The sequence below is a fragment of the Onychomys torridus genome, chromosome 3 (genome assembly GCF_903995425.1).
Source record: "Onychomys torridus chromosome 3, mOncTor1.1, whole genome shotgun sequence".
In the NCBI taxonomy this organism is placed as follows: Eukaryota; Metazoa; Chordata; class Mammalia; order Rodentia; family Cricetidae; genus Onychomys; species Onychomys torridus.
Window position 1 is genome coordinate 94,290,749 of NC_050445.1, and position 24,929 is coordinate 94,315,677.

At 39.6% G+C, this 24,929-nt stretch overlaps 1 pseudogene; it reads right to left on the reverse strand.

The window, feature by feature from the left end:
• Positions 1-16,332: 16,332 nt before the first annotated feature.
• Positions 16,333-24,209, reverse strand: LOC118580087 (annotated as a pseudogene).
• Between the last annotated feature and the right edge of the window lie 720 nt (positions 24,210-24,929).

Here is a 24,929-nt window from a genome sequence, read left to right on the forward strand (position 1 = left end):
ATCATCAGGTAACACTTCAAAAACCTCTACTCCACAAAACTGGAAAATCTAAAAGAAATGGATAGTTTTCTGGATAGGTACCACATACCTAAGTTAAATCAAGACCAGATAAATCATTTAAATAGTCCAATAACCCCTATGGCAATAGAATCAGTCATTAAAAGTCTCCCAACCAAAAAAAGCCCTGGACCTGAGGTTTCATTGCAGAATTCTACCAGATCTTCAAAGAAGACTTAATACCAATACTCTTTAAATTGTTCCACACAATAGAAGCAGAAGGTATATTACTAGACTCCTTCTATGATGCTACAATTACCCTGATTCCTAAACCAAACAAAGAAAGAGAACTACAGAACAATCTCCCTCATGATCATTGATCCAAAAATACTTAATAAAATTCTGGCAAACAGACCTCAAGAACACATCAAAACAATTATCTACCATGATCAAATAGGATTCATCCCAGGGATGCAAGGTTGGTTCAACATATGAAAGTCCGTCAATGTAATACACCATATAAACAAACTCAAAGAAAAAAACCACATGATCATCTCACTAGATGCAGAAAAGGCATTTGACAAAATCCAACACCCCTTCATGATAAAGGTCTTGGAGCAATCAGGAATACAGGGAACATACCTAAACGTAATAAAGGCAATCTACAGCAAGCCAACAGCCAACGTCAAATTAAATGGAGAGAAACTCAAAGCAATACCACTAAAATTAGGAACAAGGCAAGGCTGTCCCCTCTCCCCATACTTATTCAATATAGTACTTGAAGTTCTAGCCAGAGCTATAAGACAACATAAAGAGATTAAGGGGATACAAATTGGAAAGGAAGAAGTCAAGCTCTCCCTATTTGCAGATGACATGTTAGTATACATGAGTGACCCCAAAAATTCAACCAAGGAACTGATACAGCTAATAAAAACCTTCAGCAACATTGCAGGATACAAGATCAACTCAAAAAAAGAAGTAGCCCTCCTATATACAGTAGAAAAACAGGCTGAGAAGTAAATCAGAGATTCATCACCCTTTACAATAGCCAAAAAATGATATAAAATACGTAGGGGTTACTCTAACTAAGCATGTGAAGGACTTATATGACAAGAACTTTAAGTCCCTGAAAAAAGAAACTGAAGAAGATGTCAGAAAAATGGAAAGATCTCCCATGCTCATGGATAGGCAGGTATAACATAATAAAAATGGCAATCATACCAAAAGCAATCTACAGATTCAATACAATCCCCATCGAATTACCAACATAATCTTTACAGATCTGGAAAGAATAATACTCAACTTCATACGGAAAAACAATAAACCCAGGATAGCCAAAAGAATCCTGTACAATAAAACAACCTCTGGAGGCATCACAATCCCTGACCTCAAGCTCTACTATAGAGCTACTGTAATAAAAACAGCTTGGTACAGGCATAAAAACCAACATGTGGACCAATGGAATCGAATTGAAGACCCTGATATTAACCTGCACACCTATGAACATATAATTTTTGACAAAGAAGCCAAAAATGTACAATGGAAAAAAGAAAGCATCTTCAACAAATGGTGCTGGCATAACTGGATGTCAATATGTAGAAGGCTGCAAATAGATCCATATCTGTCACCATGCACAAAACAAGTCTAAGTGGATCAAAGACCTCTACATAAATCCAGCTACTCTGATCCTGATAGAAGAGGAAGTAGGAAGTACTCTTGAATGCATTGGCACCAGAGATCACTTTCTAAATATAACACCAGTAGCACAGACACTGAGAGAAACAATCAATCAATGGGACCTGTTGAAACTGAGAAGCTTTTGTAGAGCAAAGGACACAGTCAACAAGACCAAGTGACAGCCTACAGAATGGGAAAAGGTCTTCACCAACCCCACATCTAACAGAGGGCTGATATCCAGAATATATAAAGAACTCAAGAAATTAGACATCAAAATGCCCAACAGTCCAATTAAGAAATGGGCTATAGAACTAAACAGAGAATTCTCCACAGAGGAAGTTCAAATGGTTGAAAGCCATTTAAGGAATTGCTCTACATCCCTAATTATCCGGGAAATGGAAATCAAAATGACACTAAGATACCACCTTACACCTGTCAGAATGGCTAAGATCAAAAGCACAGAAGACAGCTTATGCTGGAGAGGATGTGGAGCAAGGGGAACTCTCCTCCAACTGCTGGTGGGAATGCAAGCTTGTACAGCCACTTTGGAAATCAATATGGTTCTTCTCCCCCCAGACCCAACTATAGCACTCTTTGGCATATACCCAAGGAATGCTCAATCATACCACAAGGGCATTTGCTCAGCTATGTTCGTATCAGCTTCGTTTGTAATAGCCAGAACCTGGAAACAACCTAGATACCTTTCAACTGAAGAATGGATAAAGAAAATATGGTACATATACACAATGGAGTACTACTCAGCAGAGAAAAACAATGACATCATGAGGTTTGCAGGCAAATGGGTGTATCTAGAAAAAATCATCCTGAGTGAGGTAACCCAGACTCAGAGGGACAAACACGGTATGTACTCACTCATAGGAGGATACTAGATGTAAAACAAAGATGACTAGACTGGTACACAACTCCAGGGATGCTACCTAGAAAACGGGACCCTAGGAAAGACCCAAGGATCACCCAATGACAGAGAAATGGATGAGATCTACATGAACAACCTGGATGACAGTGGGAGTAATGAAGGGCAAGATTTGAGAGAAAGAAAGCTTAGGGGAGCAGGAGATCCCAGCTGGATCAAGAACAGAAAGGGAGAATGAGGAATAACAGACCATGATAAATGAAGACCACATGAGAACAGGAATAGGCAGAGTGCTGGAGAGCTCACCAGAAATCCACAATGATTTAGCCTCTGTAGTCTGCTGGCAATGGTCAAGAGCAAGCCTGATCTGACCTAGTCTGGTGATCAGATGACTAAACACCCTAACAGTTGTCTTGGATCTCTCATCCAATAACTGATGGAAGTGGATGCAGAGATCCCCATCCAGGTCCCAGATGGAGTGTCCAACTGTCGAGAAAGAGGAGGGTCTACAAGAGTGTGAATTGTTGAATTCAAGATTGCAAAAAGCACAGTGACAAATAGCCAAATGAATGGAAGCACATGAATTATGAACCAAAGGCTGTGGAGCCCCCAGCTGGATCAGGCCCTCTGGTAAGTGAGACCATTGAATAGCTTGATCTGTTTGGGAGGCACCCAGTCTGCGGGACCAGGATCTGTCCTTAGTGCATGAGCTGGCTGTTTTAAACCTTGGGCTTACACAGGGACACTTTGCTCAGTCTGGAAGGAGGTGACAGGACCTGCCTGTACTGAATCCACCAGGTTTAAATGAATCCCCAGGTGTGCCTTGATCCTGGAGGACATGGGAATGGAGGGGAGGGGCTGCGGGGAAGTTGGGGGTGGGGGCGGGATGGGGGAGGACAGGGGAACCCATGGCTGATGTATAAAATTTAAAACACATAATAATAAAGAAAAAGAATTATAAAAAAAATGTCTGTCAGATATACTAGGCCTATAGGCCAAAGTTGGTGCTCTATTCTTACAGAAGAATTTTGGGTGACTGTCCAGCTAGCTAGATATCACTATCATTACATAACATTATACCCTTCTGAGATCTTTGATAGAATTAAAAAATAAATAATTTAACTTAAAGTTTTCATTAGTTATGATAAAAAGGTAAATTATAAAATTTTAGATTCACAAAGATAAGATAGTATTTTCTCTAATTTTGCCAAATATAAATGGACTGGATATTGTGACTGTAATTCTCACCTGATATGTAATTCTATATAATTTTACTATGATAAAGTTAAAACCATCCTTTTAATTAGACAAAAAGTGGAAAATGTTGAATATTCCTTTGTACTGCATGGATATTTGTCAGTGTGATTGGTTTAATAAAGAAGTTGACTGGCCAATAGCTAGATAGGTAAAAGTTATTGGGAAAGCCAAACAGAACTCTGGGAAGGAGGGCATAGTCTACAGTAGTGAGCAGATACAGCAAGAAACATGGTCATGCTGTACTGAGAAAAGGTACCAAGCCACGTGGCAAAGTGTAGATAAGAAATATGGGTTAGTGTAAAATGTAAGAGTTAGCTGGCAACAAGCCTGAACTATTGGCTAAGCACATAATTAATACTAAATATCTGTGTTGGTTAATTGGTAACTGAAGGGTAGGGAAGAAAATTCTGCATATACCTCCCTGACTTGCTTTTTGGTCATGGTGTTTTATCACACCCTAAGAGAAGTTGGTATCAGGAGTGGGATATTGCTGTGAGAGACTTGACTGTATGTTTTGAGGAAGATTGTGTAATGTCTTTGAAAATTTGGACTAGAAAAGCCATAGAGTATTAGAATCTTAGTGAGTTTCTCTTCTTCTCCTTCTTCTTCTTCTCCTTCTTCTTCTCCTCCTCCTCCTTCTCCTCCTTCTCCTTCTTCTTCTTCCTCTTCTTTGTTGGCACTTGGAAGATAAGAATGTTAGAGGAATGCAGAATATGGAGACTTGGCCTGAGAAGTTTCAGGGGGAAGTTTAAAGACTATACTGAGGCCATTTGTTGTATTTTAAATTAATATTCCATGATTCTGGGTAACTGTGGCTGAAGAGTCAGCAGCACTTAACAAGATACAAGAATGCTAAAGTGAAGCTATTACTTTGCTAGAATACTGACTGCTGAAGCTGAAAAAATAGTGGTGATTAAGAAGAACTCAGCATCACTAAGGTGAAATCTTCTGTGCAGTGTTTCTTCAAGGTTGGCCCTCAAAAGTCTTACTCCAGAGATGGTCAAGATTGTAGCTGAAGCTGGTAGCTGATGCAGATTAGTAGTGTTAAGAGTCACCCAGGTGATACTCATTTTGAAGGTATGAAGGAGTCAATTCAATGATAACATCTGAGGCTTGGCACAATGAGAGGTCAGGAGAGGTCATTGGTGAAGGTACAGCCTCAGTGGTAATTGAAGGCTCAGTATTGAAGAGGTCAATGCAGAGAAGTTGAGGCTTGGCATCATGAAGAGAGCTTATGAGAGGCTATTGGTAAAAGTGCAGCTCAGTAACAGCAGAAGACACATGAATTTTGGAGATGTTAGTACCATTGGATGACCACCAAGAATAGCAGCACCAGTGGAGTAGAGCCAACTGTAGCCTAGAAGACAAGCTGTGTGTGTTTCAAAGAACAGAGATAAAGAAATGACCAAAGCCTGTTGGAGGATTCCAGGAGGCCATGAGTGAATCTCAGATATTGAACATTGAATTATTTACACTGTTAGACTGCAGTTTTGCTTTGTTCCTATTGTGAGGGTGTACAGCTTATTCCTATCAGAAGTAAGAATACATTTAATTATTGTTCTTTTTTTATTTTACAGGAGCACAAATGTTGTAAAAGTGACTGGCTGTTTTACAGAGACTGAACTTTTAATGTATTTGAATCTGTAAAGACTGTGGGATTTAAAAAAACTATATTTTTTCATTTTTCTTTATTAAGAAATTTTCTACTCAGTCTACATATTACCCACAAATCCCACCTCCTCCCTCCTCCCCTCTCCCAGCTGTCCCTCCAAAACCACCCCACATCCCCACATCCCCCAAATTAAGGCCTCCCATGGGGAGTCAGCAGAGCCCTGCACATTGAGCCTAGGGAGGTCCAAGCCCCTTCCCACTGTACCAAGGCTGTGCAAGGTGCCACACCACAGGTACCGCATTCCCAAAAGCCTGACCATGCACCAGGGATGGATCCTGAAACCCCTGCCTGGGGCCCCCCAAACAGTTCGAGCCAAACAACTGTCTTCTGTATCCAGAGGACCTAGTCCAGTCCCATGGGGGCTTCTCAGCCACTAGTTACAGTTCATGGGCCTCCAATAGTGTGGCCGGTCACCTATGCACTTCTTCCTGTCATGATCTTGATGTCCCTTGCCTGCAGAATCTCTCTTCTCTCTCATCCATTGGATTCCCAGAGCTCAGCCTGGCACCTGGCTGTGGATCTCTGTATCTGCCTCCATCAGTCATTGGACAAAGGCTCTATGATGATAGGGTATTTAATAGACCAGTCACCAAAGTAGACCAGTCCAGGTACACTCTGCACCTCTGCCAGGAGTCCAAGATGGGGCCATCCTTATTAGTTCCTGAGAGTCTCCACAGCACTCTGTCTCTTCCTTTTCCCTGATGTCCTCATCTATCATTGTATCTCCATTCCTGCCCTCCCACTCTGTCCCTGTTCCACCTCAACCCTCCCATTTCCTTATGTTCGCATTCCCCACTCCTCACACTCTACCACACACACACCCACACCCAGTCCCCTCATGTAGATCTCATCCACTTCTCCTTTGCTGGGTCATCCATGTGTCCCTCCTAGGGCCTTTCCCTGTTAGCTAGCCTCTTTGGAGCTGTGGGTTGCAGTCTGGCCATCCCTTCCCTCACATCTGGTATACATTATGAGTGAGTACAAGTGAGCCTATTTATATATTTAATGTGAGCTCTTAGGGAATGAATGAGAAAGAATGGTTGTGGCTTAATGGTGATGTGTTTGTGTGTCATATTGACAGGAGGTCATTTGTGCTTGATATTTTTACGTCAACCTGACACAGGCAAAGTCATTTGAGAGGATGGAACCTACATTAAGAAAATCCCTCTATAAGATATGATTGTGGGCAGACCTGTAAGGCATTTGGGTTGTAGGCAGGCCAGTATGGCATTTTTGTAATTACTGATTGATAAGGAGGACCCAAATCATCATAAATGGTACCATCTCCAGGCCAGTAGTCCAGGGTTGTATAAGAAAGTGAGTTGACCAAGCCTAGGGAGCAAGCAGGTAAGCAGCACTGTAACAAGTCTTTCTCTGTCCTACCAGCTCCCAAATAATGACATAGAGAATTATTAATTATGAAAAATTTGCCTTACCTTAAGCCCATTCCCAACTAGCTCTTTTAACTTTAATTAACCCATTTATATTATATGCATTACACTAGTGAATCCTCGTCTCTCAGATTCTTCCCCAAAGTTCCTCTTTCCCAAAAAGTCTCACCTCTCTTCTGCAGCCTAGCTATTTGGCCATTCATCTCTTTACTAAACAAATCACTAGGTATCTTATACAAGTGAGGTAAAACAGAGACATACCTTCACAGTGAACAAAAAGATTATTCCACAATACCCCCCCCTTTAGCTAGGAAGTAAGCAGCACCCCTTCATGCCCTTTGCATCAATTCCTGCCTCCAAGTTCCTGCCCTGATAGAGTTTCTGTCCTTACTGTCTTTCAAAGATGACCACTGGTGTGGATGTGTAAGCCAAATAAACCCTTTCCTCCTCTACGTACTTTTTGGTCAAGGTGTTTTGTCACAGCAATATAAAGTCTAAGTAAGGGAAACAGATAGATATACTTTCTCCCATGCTATGATGTTAGTCTACAGCCTTGCACCATTAAATTAGTGGTCTTTTCTGATTTCTGGACTTGGCAAATCAAGATCTTCCTCCTGTAATGAGTTTTTGATTCCAATATAGATGAATGTTGTCCTTTAACACACAAGGAGATGTAGATATAACCGTCTTGTTAAATAAGAAAAACAGAGCCAAATGCAGAGTTAAAAACACGAGGTCAGAGCAAGAGCAGAAAACCTTACCCTTCACTGCTTCTGCTGCAACGATGCTGAGAAACATTAGGTGACTGTCCAGGCTGCCAGCTGTCTCTGTCTACTCTTGCAAGACTCCCAAAAGTTGCTTGTGTCCTTCTCCCATTTCTCAGGTATTATTACATTCCTTCTCAGGTCTTTGATGAGGTTGAAGATTAGCAGTTATAGTTACAACTTAGTATATATACATATATAATATCTTAGATAGAATATATTAAGTATTAGACTCAGGTTCTTTAGGATAGGACACCTTTTGGAATGATCTTTGTAACATGCCACCTACCCATGCTCTAGACTTCCCTGGATTTTACTATGTGTTTTGTGCTTGATATTGTTTGCACTTATTGTAATTCCAACTTATCTAGGTCATTATCCCTCATTACTCCTGCACAATATTTGAAAACCATCTCTTTGTATTAGGTTAGAACTTTCTTATTTAGACAAAAGGGGGAGATGTAGTGGATAGCCATCCCAGTATTGGCCTGGAAGTTCCAACCCCTATTGAGGCTTCGGTAATGGTCACGCCCACAAGGTGGGGCAGAGGAGGAAGCGGAAGACCCAGGATCGAGAGGAGGTCTTTCTCTTGGTTCTGGGATGCTGGACGCAGGAGGTAGGTGGAGCAGAGTTCTCCAGAGAGACACTGCCAGCTCCACCATGACAAGGAAGATCTAAGGTACAGATAAGCCACGGACCAAGTGGCAAAATATAGACTAATAGAAATGGATTAATTTAAGATAGAAGAACTAGATAACAAGAAGCCTGCCACGACCATACAGTTTTTAAACAATATTAAGTTTCTGTATGTTTACTTGGTTGGGTCTGATTGACTGTGGGACTGGCAGGTAAGAGAGATTTGTCCTGATTGGGCCAGGCAGGAAAACTCTAATTATAAGGAGACCCTTATATATTCTATATGAGACATTTCCTCAATTCACAGTATGGAGACAGAATACACATTCTAAGATATGTGGGAAAGCCACACACTCTTATCAGGGGGATTTAAAGATATAGGAATCCAGCATTTAAGTAGAGTGCTACTCAATCTTCTCTGCTCCCAGACTCTCAGCCACATATATAATGGCCAGGAAACTGTAAGGTATATGTGAAATAATATATACATTATGCAAATAAGATTCACAGAGAGTCAGTTGTGGTGGCAGAGGCCTTTAATCTTAGCACTACGGAGGTAGACACAGGCAGATGTTTGTGAGTTCATGGCCAGTCTGGTCTACAAAGTGAGTTCCAGGAGAGTCAGAACAGTTACACAGAGAAAGCCTATCTTGAAAAACCAAAAAAAAAAAAAAAAAAAGTCTACAGAAATTACTTAATTTATTTTACAATCACCTCATTAGTAAGTGACACATAAGAATTAGGTCAGGGTTTTAAACAAGACACTGAACTGGTGACAGAAAATACATTGTTGATAGCTGTTTTGTTTTATAAATACAAATTTAATAAATCACTATTTAAATATTTTCAAGGAAAATAGAACAGTAATGGGAGAGAAATATACTTTTTAATTCTTTCATTTCAATGTGGGGTGACTCTGACATGGGTTCCTGATAAAAAAGGGATGTGATTTTCTTTTTTGTTTGTTTGTTTGTTTTTTTGTTTTTTTAATTTATTTATTATTTCCTTGAAAATTTTGTACAACATATTTTTGTCATATATACTACCCCCACTCCTCACAGACTTACCCCATATCACATACATACATACTTTATACCTTTTTCTTTCTTTAAAATCTTTAAATGCAATTTTTGCTGTCTATATAGCCTTCTGCTGGAAGTCTTTTATCAGGGACAATGTGCTTAAGGAAATCTGACTCGTTCAAAGCCTGTATTGGTTACCAGCAGCCCCTCAGCTTGGAGTGGCAATTCATGCCTGCATCACCTCTGCATGCTGGCATTTCATTTGGCTTCAACCTGCATAGATCTGTTGTACACTGCCATATCACCATTAGTTCTATGTGTAGCTGCCTTGCTATATCTGGAGAAGAGTTTCCTTAAGGTCATCTACCATCTGTGGCTTTACCAATCTTACCAGCCCTCTTCTACAGTGATCTGTCAGTCACTCTCTCTGAAGATTCACTAACTTATGAGTATAGCTATAAGTGATTACAGGGCAGTTTAATATAGTGTCAGTTAAGCAGAATAATAGTATCATGTTTTCTCCAAGTGTTTATGACCTATCTAGCCACAGATCATTGTGCCAGGTATGGGTTTCATCTTGTGGAGAAAGCCTTAAGTCCAATCAGAAAACTGTTGGTTACTCTCCTCAGTTCCACCCACCATTGAACCAGCAGGCATATTTAACTAGCCAGGTTATTATTACAGCCTGCATAGACCAGACATGGGTGAGATTGATGATGACTTTTCACCTCCAGTAGTTTGCATAGCACTACCCCCAACATTGAATCTAGCCAACTTTGATGACACTCCCTATTCAGTACCAGTTTGATTACTCCATGTTGTAAAAATCAAGCATGTGGTATTTTCATTAATAAGGCCTTACTGTCAAGTTCTGGAGGGCAACCAAGAACATCAGGAACAGCCTGGAATATTTGGGTTTTTTTTTATATTTATTTATTTATTTATTTATTTATTTTTATTATTATATTTGTGTTTTAATTTTACACATCAGCCATGGGTTCCCCTGTCCTCCCCCCTCCTGCCCCTACCCCCTCCCCTCCCCTCTATTCCCATCCCCTCCAGGGCCAAGACTCCCCTGGGGATTCATTTAAACCTGATGGATTCAGTACAGGCAGGTCCAGTCCCCTCTTTCCAGTTACTGGACCTGGTAGAAAGAGGATGAGGAGAAAGTGAGTGAGCATAAGGAGGAGGACAAGGATGACAATGATTTGAAATTGGTTTGGACTGGGAATGTGTGCCATGCAAGATGGCAGAGGGAATTGAAGTGGGGAAGTCAGGATAGATATGACCAGATTTCAATGTATAAGTGTGTGAAACTTCAAATAATAAAATTTTAAATGCCTGCAGAGTCTATTCAATCTCTGACTTCTGGGATCCAGTTACTAGTTTCTAATAATAAATTCTGAGCTAGTGTTATAAACTTTTCAGTACATGTGAATGAGTGAGTGATTGTGTGTGTGTGTGTGTGTGTGTGTGTGTGTGTGTGTGTGTGTGTGTGTGTGTGTGTGATAGCAATATAGCAACGTTTGAATAACTGAATGGGTTCATCAAAATATTTAATATAAAGCCAATCACAACCAGTCTAATCTGATTTCAAAACTCACATATTTGCATGTGGAAAAAATTCTATTATATTCTCTGAACATTTGAAGCAATGCCAGATAGAATTCAGAAGGTCTGTGTTGTATGTGACCCAGCAGTATCTATCACCCATAATCCAGAAACTCAATCTGAGCCCTATGAAGTACTAGGGTTCAAAGAAAACCTTTATTTAACATTTTGTGTGTCAACATTACTCTAGCTTGACCTGCCAAGTGTATTTCATAGCAGATGACTCTGGAACATGAACAAGTGTTTGCTCTTATGTTTCAACCATTAGCAGTGAAATAAAGACTACAAGGTTTGCATCTCATGGCAGGCTTCTTTGCTGCCATATGTTGCTAAAGCTGGCCAAGAGGAGTGTTTATATATTTATGCCTGTGGAATACTAAGGAGCCCTTGGACATTTGACAAACAAGTACCTATACAACTCAGCCTCAGGGAACATCCAAGTTAGTTGCAAACAAGTTTTCACTGATGTTGAATCGAAATTGATATTCGAAATACTCCATCTTAATTATTTGAAATTAACCGAAACCTCATTTGTTATGCAAAAATATCCTTGTCTTTAAATTATATAAAACTTAAAAGTTTTATATGCAGTGGTGTGATTATGATCATGAGGGTTAGGAAGGGTAATAACCTGTTTTGGATGGAGAGAATCTTTAGTTACATTTCTCAATCTAATCATTTTAAAAGAGATATTTATTTTATTTTATGTGTAATAGACTTTTCCTGGACCTATGTAAATATACCATGTGAATTCCTTGTACATGTGGATGTGAGAAAGGCTTGTCAGATCACGTGGAACTGGAGTTATAGATGATTATATACTACCATTCAGGGCTGGGACTTAAACTCATGTCCTCTGTAAGAGAAGCAAATGCTCTTAACTATGATCATCTTTCCAACTGCCAAGTTAATTGATATATTGACTCATTCTCCAGATATTTACTGGTTCCTTCATGCCTAAGTACTGTTTGGACTCTGTAAGTGAAATAAAAATTAATAAGACCAAGGCATGTATTCCTCATGGAGCCTATGTTTTACAAAGGAAGATAGATCAATGATCAGCAAGTATAATGAGTTAGGGACGTTACAAGACACAAACTTCACAGCCAATGGGGAGATAATCCAGGTGACATGAAGAATAAAACTCAAGTCAGTACCATCCTTGCAGTGCTTGGTTAAAATCTTCCAGAGACTGATCCCTTGTTTATTCTTCTTACACATTTAAGCATAGTAAAACTTTGGGGAAAAGTTAGCGTGTAACAGTTATCACAACAATGCTTTATAGCTACATTGAAACACCCTAGCAAGGTAGCAAATCACCTGTGACCTTTGCAATAAGTATGAATTCTATTGGCTGATAAACAGAGCTCAGGCCTAGGAACTGTGCTAAGTGTACAGATAAATATTGGTGGAGGATTCAAAGCACATAGAAATCATTTTTTCATAGGGATAAGTACTATTCACTAAAAGACAAAGCCTAGGATTAGAGCCTAAACAACTCTCAGGATGTTGGGGGATTCAGGTGGAGGTTGGCTCCTAATAGCATAGCCAAAGGTCACCAGGTTGTCAGATAATATTCACTTCAGTCTTCCTGGTGAATATACATTATTCATTTCCTTAAGCACCCTCACGTTTGACAAGCTTGCTTCCTCCAATGCTTTCTTTAAGCTGAGCCACCTACAATAAAGTATAAATCATTCAGTTATCACTTACATTGTTGATGCAAAATAATCCCAGTATGGAAAGAGCTATAGACCACTGACATTTTGTTGAGATCCTGTGCTACCGTATTTCCATGATAAGCAGAGTAGTTTAGACACACATAAAAACATGTTAATTTTCCATGTTTTACACACAGAGAATGATATAAATGATATAATCAGTTACACAAAAAAGCAACTTGACATCTTGTTAAACATGGGATTCATGAGAAAAGCACCAGTTCTACCGTTTTTTAGCTAAATTTGAAGCAAGTTTTAATTCAGTGCTGGGCAAGGATGGTGGGTTTTGGCCAGGACCATCCTGGAGTTCCCAGGAAATGGCAATGAGTTACATTTTGGAGAGCTTAAAAAGGAAAATCCACACAGCCATATTTCCCATCAGGGCTAAGGCTAGTTTTCCAAAGAGCCTTTAGAATAATATTTATTTTAATGTATTTCATGAAATAAAATTGATTGGGTACTTATTTCCAGAAATATTCTGTTATAGGTATAGACAACACAATACAAGCTTGATATACAAATTCTGGAATTTCACATTAGGTAAGAAAAATATTCTAAGCAGTTTCACATGTTCAGATACATGATCCAGAGCAGTAAGAACATAGTATGTTAAAGCATTAGCTTTAACTAATTAATACTCATTGTACTAAGCCATGAGGAAAGCTGCTGAACTATGTAGTGCATGTTCTTCTTGCAGGAATGATAGTCCTCTGGAGCAGTATGGCCAGTGTAAAAATTTCACAGGAGCATTTGGAGTTTAAAATCCATAAAGCTCAGAGCATTGCAAATCTAGTACTGAAAGTTGCTAAAATGTTCTGTTTGGTTCCTATGCCTTTTGGCAGGAGATTTCCAGAAGCTGTTAGGCTGTTTTTAAACTGTTGGGTACTCATTCTAATCTCAAAGTTTATGTTGACTCTTTTTTACAATGGTTGGCAATATGGATGAGAAGTGAGTGAGTAAAAGATAATGTTACTTTAGTAAGAAAATTGAAGTTTTGTGATTTGGCTTTGCTTCAGTGCACCAGATATAATATCATCCACTTCTTATCTTCTTGTCTTCCAGCATTTTATTTATTTTCTCATTTTTGAGTATTTTTAATGCATGTATGCCTATGCAATATATATATATATATATATATATATATATATATATATCTCCAACACTCACCAGAGGACCCTACAGTCTACACGCCCTGCCCATACACCCTTTAGCCTGAGACCCCCACCACTTACTGAGAATTGGAAACCAGCCACCAGCTCCCATCTGTACCAGAGGTGAGTGACTGGGGTAATACCCAGGGAGGCCTTTCCCTAAGTCCCATCACTAGACCCTAACCTTCCTGGGGGCAAGATCCCCAAACTTGGCCTCAGTTGGGTCAGCAGGCAGGACTCCCTCAGGATGGTTCCCCTTCTCCAAGACCCCCAGCAGACTCTGCAATCTACATGTCCTGCCCCCACACCCATCTGACTGAGACCCCAGCCACTTCTTGAGACATAGAGACCAGCCCCCAGCTACCATCTGGTTTTTCCATATGAAGTTGAGTATTATTCTTTCCAGGTCTGTGAAGAATTGTGTTGGTATTTTGATGGGGATTGCATTGAATCTGTAGATTGCTTTTGGTAAGATTGCCATTTTTACTATGTAAAACCTGCCTATCCAAAAGCATAGGAGATCTTTCCATTTTCTGACATCTTCTTCAGTTTCTTTTTTCAGGGACTTAAAGTTCTTGTCATATAGGTCCTTCACTTGCTTAGTTAGAATAACCCCAAGGTATTTTCTATCATTTGTGGCTATTGTAAAAGGTGATGTATCTCTGATTTCCTTCTCAGCCTGTTTGTCTATTGTATATAAGAGGGCTACTGATTTTTTTGAGTTGATCTTGTATCCTGCTATGTTGCTGAAGGTGTTTATAAGCTGTATCAGTTCCTTGGTTGAATTTTTGGGGTCACTCATGTATACTATCATGTCATCTGCAAATAGGGAAAGCTTGACTTCTTCCTTTCCAATTTGTATCCCCTTAATCTCCTTATGTTGTCTTATTGCTCTGGCTAGAACTCCAAGTACTATTTTGAATAAGTATGGGGAGAGGGGGCAACCTTGCCTTGTTCCTGATTTTAGTGGTATTGCTTTGAGTTTCTCTCCATTTAATTTGATGTTGGCTGTTGGCTTGCTGTAGATTGCCTTTATTATGTTTAGGTATGTTCGCTGTATTCCTGATCGATACAAGACCTTTATCATGAAGGGGTGTTGGATTTTGTCAAATGCGTTTTCTGCATATAGTGAGATGATCATGTGTTTTTTTTTTTTCTTTGAGTTTGTTTATATGGTGTATTACACTGATGGACTTTCATATATTGAACCACCCTTGCATCCCTGGGATGAAGCCTACTTGATCATGGTGAATAATTGTTTTGATGTGTTCTTGGAGTCTGTTTGCCAGTAATTACATCTCATATGCATACCTATATCCTTTAGTAAGTAAAAAGTATGAGCAAATTTAAACATAATTTAGATGAGTTAAGCTCCATGGGATACTTACGTCTCAGATCTTGTTGATATAGATGGCCAACACCACCATTAACGAGTAAAATGGGAACTAGTACAATAAAAGCTTGGCCAGGCATCCTATATCCAAATAGGAAACCAAGAGAAATTTGATATGAGTAAGTGGTCAGCATTATCAACCAGTGGAAAAGGAGCATACCTGAACTATTACCAGTGAGGGACTCATCATTTTTGTCCAACTGGGTGTCAAGTCCAGCTACTGAGTGACAATATGAAGTTTTTGTGGGAACAGGTGTCAATCACATAGAAAGGGAAACAAACCATCCAGATAAACAAAAGAATTGACAGGAACACACACCCACCTCCATACCATGCCAGGATCAGAGTCAACCTGACTACTGTCATGTTCCATAGGTGTTGTATTGACCAGCCCCATGCATCCTACAAGCCACATTTGACAGATCATATATTAATCAGGCCCACTGTTCCTCAAGAGTCTCCAGCCAAGAATGTGCTCTGGAATGTCCAAGCATCTGCCACACTCACAGCCTTGGTGTTCTCATTTGTAAAAAGTTTGCCTAAAGGAAAACTTCACTTCATATACCCTTTTCAAAACACTTCTCTCCTTCCTGAAAACCTCACAGAAAGTGGCTGACTAATCTTCATTTTGACAATGTTTTGCAGGGTTTTTTTTTTTAAAGGCTTCAAGGTCTTTTTTTCTACTATTGTTGGGTTTCCACATGAGATTTAGCAGAATTTTGGGAGATTTCACAGGCCATGCGAAAGGATTCCAGTGAGGATTGGTGCCCAGTATCAGGGCATCCAGAGCACAAGGTGGCCTTCTAGTAAAAGTTCATATTTGAAAGTAAGTCCTTGTTTGTAAGATTTGCTTAGTTATTTTTTCTATATACAACGTGTTTTCTTTCCAACTACTATTTTTGTTTGTTTGTGTGCCTTAGTGTTTCATACTGTTAATCCTGAAGCTCATTTTACATGGTTTCCTAAAAGAGGAAAAAACATGGATTTAAGATCCCCCAACTCTGAGATGAAGTCCATCCACTATGTGTAGCTTTTGATTCTAGCTTCTCTTTCCAATTGAAGAGCTCATTTTTATTATTATTATTATTTTTTTTAACCAAGTTTTAACTCTGCTTTATTAGTCAATGGGAAAACTACACAATCCTCCAGTAAGGCAGGGCTTTAACTTAATCCTCTTCCTCGTCATCGCCAGCTCCAGTATCACCCTGGCCCTTCTTTGCATTCTTCCTCTTCACTTGGCCTGGGCGGCCACCAACATAAGGAGAACGGAGGGAGAAATCAATGTGCTTCTGGGAGTCTAGACAGACAATGAAGGATGGAATGTTCACCACCTGCTTGGGGACCCTGATATGACGTTGGTGGATGAGCACAGGGACATGATGAATAGATTTATGCAGACCCAGTTTAAATACCTGAGTCTGCAGCCGCCTCTCCAAGAAATCCTCAATCTTCAGGCCCAGGATGTAATCCAGCTTCATCTTGCCCTCATCCAGCACCCCAATTCGAACAAGTAGCCTCAGCAGAGCATTTCCTTCAAAAAGACGCCATGGGTCCTTTTTGTCCAGCATCAGCAGCTCCCAGGAGGCCTTATGGATCTTAGCTAGGGTAAATTTGACCCTCCAGACCTCAGGTTTGTTCCGGAGAGAGACTCGATTTCTCGAAGGGTCTCTGTGGGGTCACACAGGTTTTGCGACAAACCCAACTTCTGCAACTGGCATGTTGGCTTCTCTAGGCTCGCTACGCCTACGAACTCAAGCCCGGGAAAGAGAAACCAAAGAGCTCATTTTCATACATGGCTTTTTTGTGATATATGGCTAACAATCTACTGATTCAGTCTCAGCAGCTAAAGTCCAGGCTTCACCATCACATTATCTTAAAATTAAAAAACAAAAAACAAAAACAAAAAACACTCACACTCATATTTTATACACTTTTACCCAATTAAACTTAATTTTAAAAATTGTTTCTCATTTTGGTCTCCACTGCACGTTTGTCAGAATCTCAATTGAAGCGTCAGTGAAATGGTGCCCTCATTGTCCAATCAGATAGTTGCCTCTTTCTCTTGTTTTGAACTCTAGGGCAGCTTGTGTGGCAGGTTACAATGCCTTTCTGAAAATTCTGTCTTCTTTTGCTTTCATTGAAATTAAACTTGGTTAGTTGACTCTCTGACCACTCTTTCTTGACCTCCGAGTTCTAAATGTTAGAAAGTTTCAAGGTAGTGTCTTTGAGTTGCCTCTTCCTTTTTTGTGCATAAATTCAGAATAATGATTTCATTCAAAACAACTGAAGTACTGAACCTCAAACTTGAACACTGGTTCTCTTCAGATTTCCAGAATTATATATTTAGCTGTTTATTTGATACTTGTCATTAACGGTTGGATATATGATAGAAAATTGCAGTGTAATATAACTTCACCCATAGCTTATGTCTGTACCATTTGCTGGTAAGACCTACCAGTGAGTCAAATATCTTCTGCATAATTTTATTAAATAAAAAATTATTAGAACATAGCCACACAATTGTGTTTATAGTTTATTTCAGAGTTCATTAAAGATTCACATAGTTTTAAACTACTAAACCATGTGCTATTTGACCTTTTACAAAGTAAAATCAAATACAATAGTTAGGTATTCAGTAGAACCCAGCCTGCTTTTATCCCAGCCAGTCCTTATCTCAACCTAAAATATTACCAGCCAGTCTTATTTTCTAATCCAATTTTGTCTTAATTATGTTTTATTTTTATAGTTATGTTATTTATTTCACACAGTACATTAGACGCTCCTGGCATCTTTGCTTTTAAAATAGTCCCCAAACTAAAAAAATCACCACAAAAATTATTAAAATCTGAAGCACTGATACACCAAATCTGCTTCCTGGTGCTGTCCTGTGGTGGTATGGTGCTCCCCAAAATATTGTGCACCCTAATGAATTTATCTGGGGTCAGAGAATAAATAGCCACTAGATACAGAGGCCAGAAAGTGGTGGCACTCATATCTTTAATCCTAGCATTCCAGAGACAGAAATCCCTCTGGATCTCTGAGTTCAAGGCCACATTAGAAACAGTCAGGCAAGGTGACACACGCCTTTAATCCTAGGGAGTACCGGCAGAAAGTAGAAAGATATATAAGGCATGAAGACCAGAAACTAGAAGCAGTTGGCTGGTCAAGCTGAGAGGCATCCAGTCTGAGAAAACAGGATCAGTTGAAGAACTGGCAAGATGAGGTAGCTGTGGTGTTTTTCTGCTTCTCTGATCTTCCAGCATTCACCCCAATAACTGGCCTCAGGTTTGATTTTATTAATAAGATTCCTGCTACATCTGGCGCCCTCTGTTCATGGTATGAATTCATGAAAAAAGCCTTTCGCCTGTGGCCTTGTGAGCCCCAGCTGAGGCCCGAGCTACACTCAGACGGCTGTAAATGGTTGGATTTACTGAAGAAGGCAGAGGCAGGAGGATCCTAAGTTTGAGGCCAACCTAGGAGAAGCTTTGGCCGGGGCGAGCCACAAATAGTGGTAGAACTGTGGAGGCAGCCGCTGCTGCTCCAAGTTGCTGGCTCCTTCTCATCATGTTGGTAACTGTGGTGATGCTGCTACCAGGGACAAAGGGTTTACTGCTGCTTGTTCAGAGAAGAATTTCCAGGACCATTGTGTTACAAGAAAGCATTGGCAAAGGTCAGTTTGGAGAAGTTTGGCAAGACAAATGGTGGGGAGAAATTGCTGTGATGATAGTCTCTTCTAGGGAAGAATGTTCATGGTTCTGAGAGACAGACATTTATCAAACTGTGATTGCTCCAAACTACAAAGGACACACACACACACACACACACACACACACACACACACACACAAAAAAAAAAAAAAAAAAAATCTGCAGGGAACCATGATCACGCCTAAACCCCACAAAGATGATTCCACATGGACTATGATAAAGCCATTAAGCTGATTAACACCACCAAAAGACTGACTTTGGACTACAAACTACTCAGGACAATTGTAGATGGCTAGCTGAGATGATCCAGCCTGACAGACTACTTGAACAAGGACTTGAAACAAACCCTGCACTTTCTCATTATGCAGCAGATGGACAAATGATACAGGTTTTGACAATTAACCCAAAAAATTTTCTTTTCAGGATCCCCTAAAGATGTCTTCATCCCCAGAAATCAGGTAGTAATTTTAAGAAAACATTCCCAAGAGGTGGGGTGGGTAGTTTTTGGTTGCTTAATGAGTTATGGATATTGTCATTGTTTATGATGGTTGGTTACAAGTTGTTAATTGTTAATGGTCAGAAAAAAAAGCTGAACAAGGAGATTTGCATCAGAGTTTTTGTTTTAAAAAAAAGAAAAAGAATATAGATATAAGGTAGATATGAATCTACTCTGAGAAAAAAGATAAAGAAAAATAAGATAAATGGGTAGATCACTGAATCTACTGTAAAAAGAAAAAGGGGGAGATATAAAAATGACAACAGGTAGACTACTGAATCTATTATGTATATACTTATTGGATATAGTTTTTCTTGTATTAGTTATAAGCTTTTTTTAAATTTTAGACAAAAAAGGGGAAATGTGATGGTATTGTGTTCCCCAAAATATTGTGCACCCTAATAAATGTATCTGGGGTCAGAGAACAGAACAGCCACTAGACAGACATAGAGGCCAGAAAATGGTGGCACTGACACCTTTAATCCTAGCATTCCAGAGACAGAAATCCTTTTGGATCTCTGAGTTCAAGGCCACATTAGAAACAGCCAAGCTTTGTGACACACACCTTTAATCCCAAGAAGTGAGCCTTTAATCCCAGGGAGTGATGGCAGAAAGTAGAATGATATATAAGGTGTGAAGACCAGAAACTAGAAGCAGTTGGCTGGTTAAGCTCTTAGGCTTTGAAGAGCAGCAGTGCAGCTGAGATTCATTTGGATGAAGACTCAGAGGCTTCCAGTCTGAGGAAACAGGATCAGCTGAGGAACTAGTGAGGTGAGGTAGCTCTGTTTTTTTTTTTTTTTTCTGCTTCTCTGATCTACCAGCATTCACCCCAATAACTGGCCCCAAGTTTGGTTTTATTAATAAGATCCTCTAAGATTCATGCTACATGAGTCTTTCCCTTTTTTCTCTTTTCTCCTTCCCATCTTCCTCCTCTCCTCCCCTATCTGTAGTAGGTATCTGTTCCAGCTATGATCTTGAGGTACCAGCTCCTAGGGTGTGGCCTAGGGGCTAGCTTAAGACCTGAGGGGCAGTACTCCTTGCTCTCTTCTCTCCCTTGTGGACTTGGATGGTATGGACTGACTCAGGTGGCAGGAGCAGTGTGGGGCAGGACTTCAGCCTTCCAGGATTCTGCAGCGATTTTGCCTTATTCTGTTTAGTGAGTTGTTGTCTCCAATTTATGCCCTAACAAACTCCCTATACTCCTTAAGTAGACTCTCTTGAATTTCTTGTTATACCATCCCCTCCTTGTCTCTTTCTCTGTGTGTTCCTTCTGCCTTCTTTCCCTCCCATCCCCTCTCCTCTTTCCCTCCCTCCTCTTCTCCCTTTATCCCTCCCTCCTCCTAGTTCTCCCTATTGCCTTTCTCCCTTCCTTCCATCAACTCGCTTCCTTACCTCCTCTCTTCTTTGTAAAGCCCTTACAGTGCTCTTAAGTTCCTCCCAATCTTCAGTGACATTTCACATAGTATTTCTTCTTGAAAAACCTTCCTGATGTGACCTGAGAAAAATGGGCTGCTGCTTTCTTGACCCAGAAAATCCTTTAAAAATCATGCAAATTAAGAGGTCCAAATCTTTCTGTTCAGCTTAATAATATGCACAAAAATACCCAGGACATCAAGGGTACTGATATCCAAAATGACACAAAGTATATGAAAGAGGACTTTGTAAAGAAGAAGTATGGACATTCTTGTGGTAGTATAATGGTAGATTGAATAGGTGTGTTCAGGCTGAGCACTTGGGCTGGATATAGGGTTGATGGTCCAAAAGCAGTGCTGAATTTTGCTGCACATGATTAAAAAACATTGAGAGTAATGCTAAACTTCAGGTTTTATATGTAGATTCTCTAATTATTGAACACATTCAGGGGAAGAAAGAACCTAAGATATTCTGTCAAACTCAACAGAGTTCTTGGTTAGATTAATGCATACATAAGCTCCTCTGTGACACGGAGGTCATTCTAAATGAAAAAGATTCAATTGCTCTAAAACTCAGACATGTGGTTGCAAAGAAGATAGCCCAGAGGAAACTGAAGAAACAAAAACTTACAGCACTTATGGCATGGGGATAAGCTCAGCATAAAATACATATAAATATAAATATTTAAAAATCTTTTTTTTAAATTTTTTTATTTTTTATTATTATATTTGCGTTTTAATTTTACACATCAGCCATGGGTTCTCCTGTCCTCCCCCATCCTGCCCCCACCCCCACCTTTCCCCCATCCCCTCCCTTCCATTCCCATCTCCTCCAGGGCCAAGACTTCCCTGGGAATTCATTTAAACCTGGTGGATTCAGTACAGGCAGGTCCAGTCCCCTCCTTCCAGGCTGAGCAAAGTGTCCCTGTGTAAGCCCAAGGTTCCAAACAGCCAGCTCATGCACTAAGGACAGGTCCCAGTCCCACCGCCTGGGTGCCTCCCAAACAGTTCAAGCTATTCAATTGTCTCACTTATCCAGAGGGCCTGATCCAGCTGGGGGCTCCACAGACGTTGGTTCATAATTTATGTGCTTTCATTCATTTGGGTATTTGTCCCTGTGCCTCTCCAATCTTGGTCTCAACAATTCACACTCTAACAGTCCCTCCTCTTTCTCGACAATTGGACTCCTGGAGCTCCACCTGGGGCCTGTCTGAGGATCTCTGCATCCACTTCCATCAGTTATTGGGTGAGAGTTCCAGCATGACTATTAGGGTGTTTGGCCATCTGATCACCAGACTAGGTCAGATCAGGCTTTCTCTCGACCATTGCCAGCAGTCTGCAGAGATGTATCATTGTGGATTTTTGGGGACCACTCCAGCACTCTGCCTATTCCTGTTCTCATGTGGTCTTCATTTATCATGGTCAGTTATTCCTTGTTCTCCCTTTCTGTTCTTGATCCAGCTGGGATCTCCTGCTTCCCTAAGCTTTCTTTCCCTCAAACTTTGCCCTTCATTACTCCCACTGTCGTCCAGGTTGTTCATGTAGATCTCATCCATTTCTCTGTCATTGGGTGATCCCTGTGTCTTTCCTAGGGTCCCGTTTTCTAGGAGCCTCTCTGGAGTTGTGTAGCAGTCTAGTCATCTTTGTTTTACATCTAGTATCCTCCTATGAGTGAGTACATACAGTATTTGTCCTTCTGATTCTGGGTTACCTCACTCAGGATGATTTTTTCTAGATCCATCCATTTGCCTGTAAACCTCATGATGTCATTGTTTTTCTCTGCTGAGTAGTACTCCATTGTGTATAAGTACCATATTTTCTTTATCCATTCTTCAGTTGAAGGGCATCTAGGTTGTTTCCAGGTTCTGGCTATTACAAACAATGCTGTTATAAACATAGCTGAGCAAATGCCCTTGTGTATGATTGAGTATTCCTTGGGTATATGCCCAAGAGTGCTACAGCTGGGTCTTGGGGGAGATGGATTCCCAATTTTCTAAGGAAGCACCATATTGATTTCCAAAGTGGCTGTACAAGCTTGCATTTCCACCAGCAGTGAAGGAAAGTTCACCTTGCTCCACATCCTCTCCAGTATAAACTGTCTTCTGTGTTTTTGATCTTAGCCATTCTGACAGTTGTAAGGTGGTATCTCAGAGTCGTTTTGATTTGCACTTTCTGGATAATTAGGGATGTTGAGCAATTCCTTAAATGTCTTTCAGCCATTTGCACTTCCTCTGTTGAGAATTCTCTGTTTAGTTCTATAGCCCATTTCTTAATTGGACTGATGGACATTTTGATGTCTAATTTCTTAAGTTCTTTATATATTCTGGATATCAGCCCTCTGTCAGATGCGGAGTTGGTGAAAATCTTTTCCAATTCTATAGGCTGTTGCTTTGTCTTGTTGACTGTGTCCTTTGCTCTACAAAAGCTTCTCAGTTTCAACAGGTCCCACAATGAATGGATCCTGCATGATCAGCCATGGCAAGAACCTCAAGACTATAATATAAATACCATATAAATTATCTAATGAACATTTTGTTTTTTATTTGTAAACTGTTAATTCTCATCCTTTTTATATCTATGCATTTAATTTTATTTGAGAATTTCATACAAGCAGATAAATTATTTTCATCCTTTCATTTTAATACATTTTATATCCAACCAAACATCCCCTCTTAAATCCATATATCCACACAAATTTTATTTGTAAGGGGAAATTCCATTCTTACTGTCCAATACACTATCCTGTTACTTTAAATTACTCACTAAAATTTAAAGATACAAATCAATTTAGCAGTACACCTGCCCCTTTATTCCTTTTATAATCACATAGGAATTGAGTTTTTCGGATGAATTAAAGTCATGGCACTAGGTACTAGAAAAAGCAGAAAGAAATATGAATCCTTGTCTCCCGTTCTTCATGCCCTTCTCAGATTTCTTATGAATTCTAAATCATGGAAAACAAAATGTTTGTCTTTCCTGCCTGAGTAGAAAAGTATCAACAGAAAATCTAAATATTTTCCCGTGTTGGCCCCACTTTTCTCTACCTTTGGAGTCATTGCAGGAGTGTAGCAATCTGTTCTAGTCAGGTGTTGAAAACATAATCCTTTCAGAACTTTCAGATGAACCAGTTGGTTTTATATTTCCTATGTACACATCCACTCACCTTTCTTCTTGATTTATCGGATATTAAGCATGCCCATTATATACTAGACATAAGGAAAATGAGTGTCTGACTGTGATTGTATTTATATTGGTTCAATCCTATCCTATGTCTTAGTTTCCAATTTTTCAAAAGTCTCTTCCAAGGTAGAAATGTTTCAATTTTTAAGTAAAACAGTCACAAACTACCCGAAAATTTCACAGAATCTCTGTGACAATTTGTTCTTTACTGTGTAATCTAGATGCTTTCTGAGGGTTGATTTGTTCATGCTTGCGTCAATACTACTAGCTAACATTATTGAATAATTAGCACCTGCCAAGCCCTCTGCTAAACACTTCATGTGCACAAGTTCACTTAATCTCTTAACTGTGTTGCCCGGCACTGCAGTTGCTTCGTATATTTACAGCTTAGGGGCACTCTCCTAGGAAGAATTAGCAGACTCAAAGTGAGTTTATTTAGAGGGTATTTGCTTAATTCCTTCATCAAATTATCTGCAAAATGTAAGCTTATTCTGAAAATGTTCTGAAGCAAAATGTTTAGGGGACTTTAAGTCATTTTATACTTAACAAGGAGAAAAAAAATGCTCTTTTTCTCATACACTTTACATCCAAACTTTCTTGATTTTCCACATATCTGGAACATTGATAAAAATGATGTATTTTTTAAATTGAGTTGCGAATAGGAACTGGTAAATAATTAAGGAACCTTGCACCCAATGCATTGAAAAAATAAATGTTTACCATAAATATGATCATCATTTAAAAATTATGCTTTAAATTCATATTCATTCCAGTTTTACATCATTTTCTAAGGGTATTAATAGATAAAAAAATAATGTGAATAAAAATGATTGTTATCTTGAGTAAGGGAGAAGATTGAAAAAGGTATAGGTAGCAATATGCTCTTTTGATTTATACCAAGCACTCATATAACTGAGGTCCAAATAAATTATGAAATGGTCGGCTCCTGTGGTGTTATTAAATTCCTT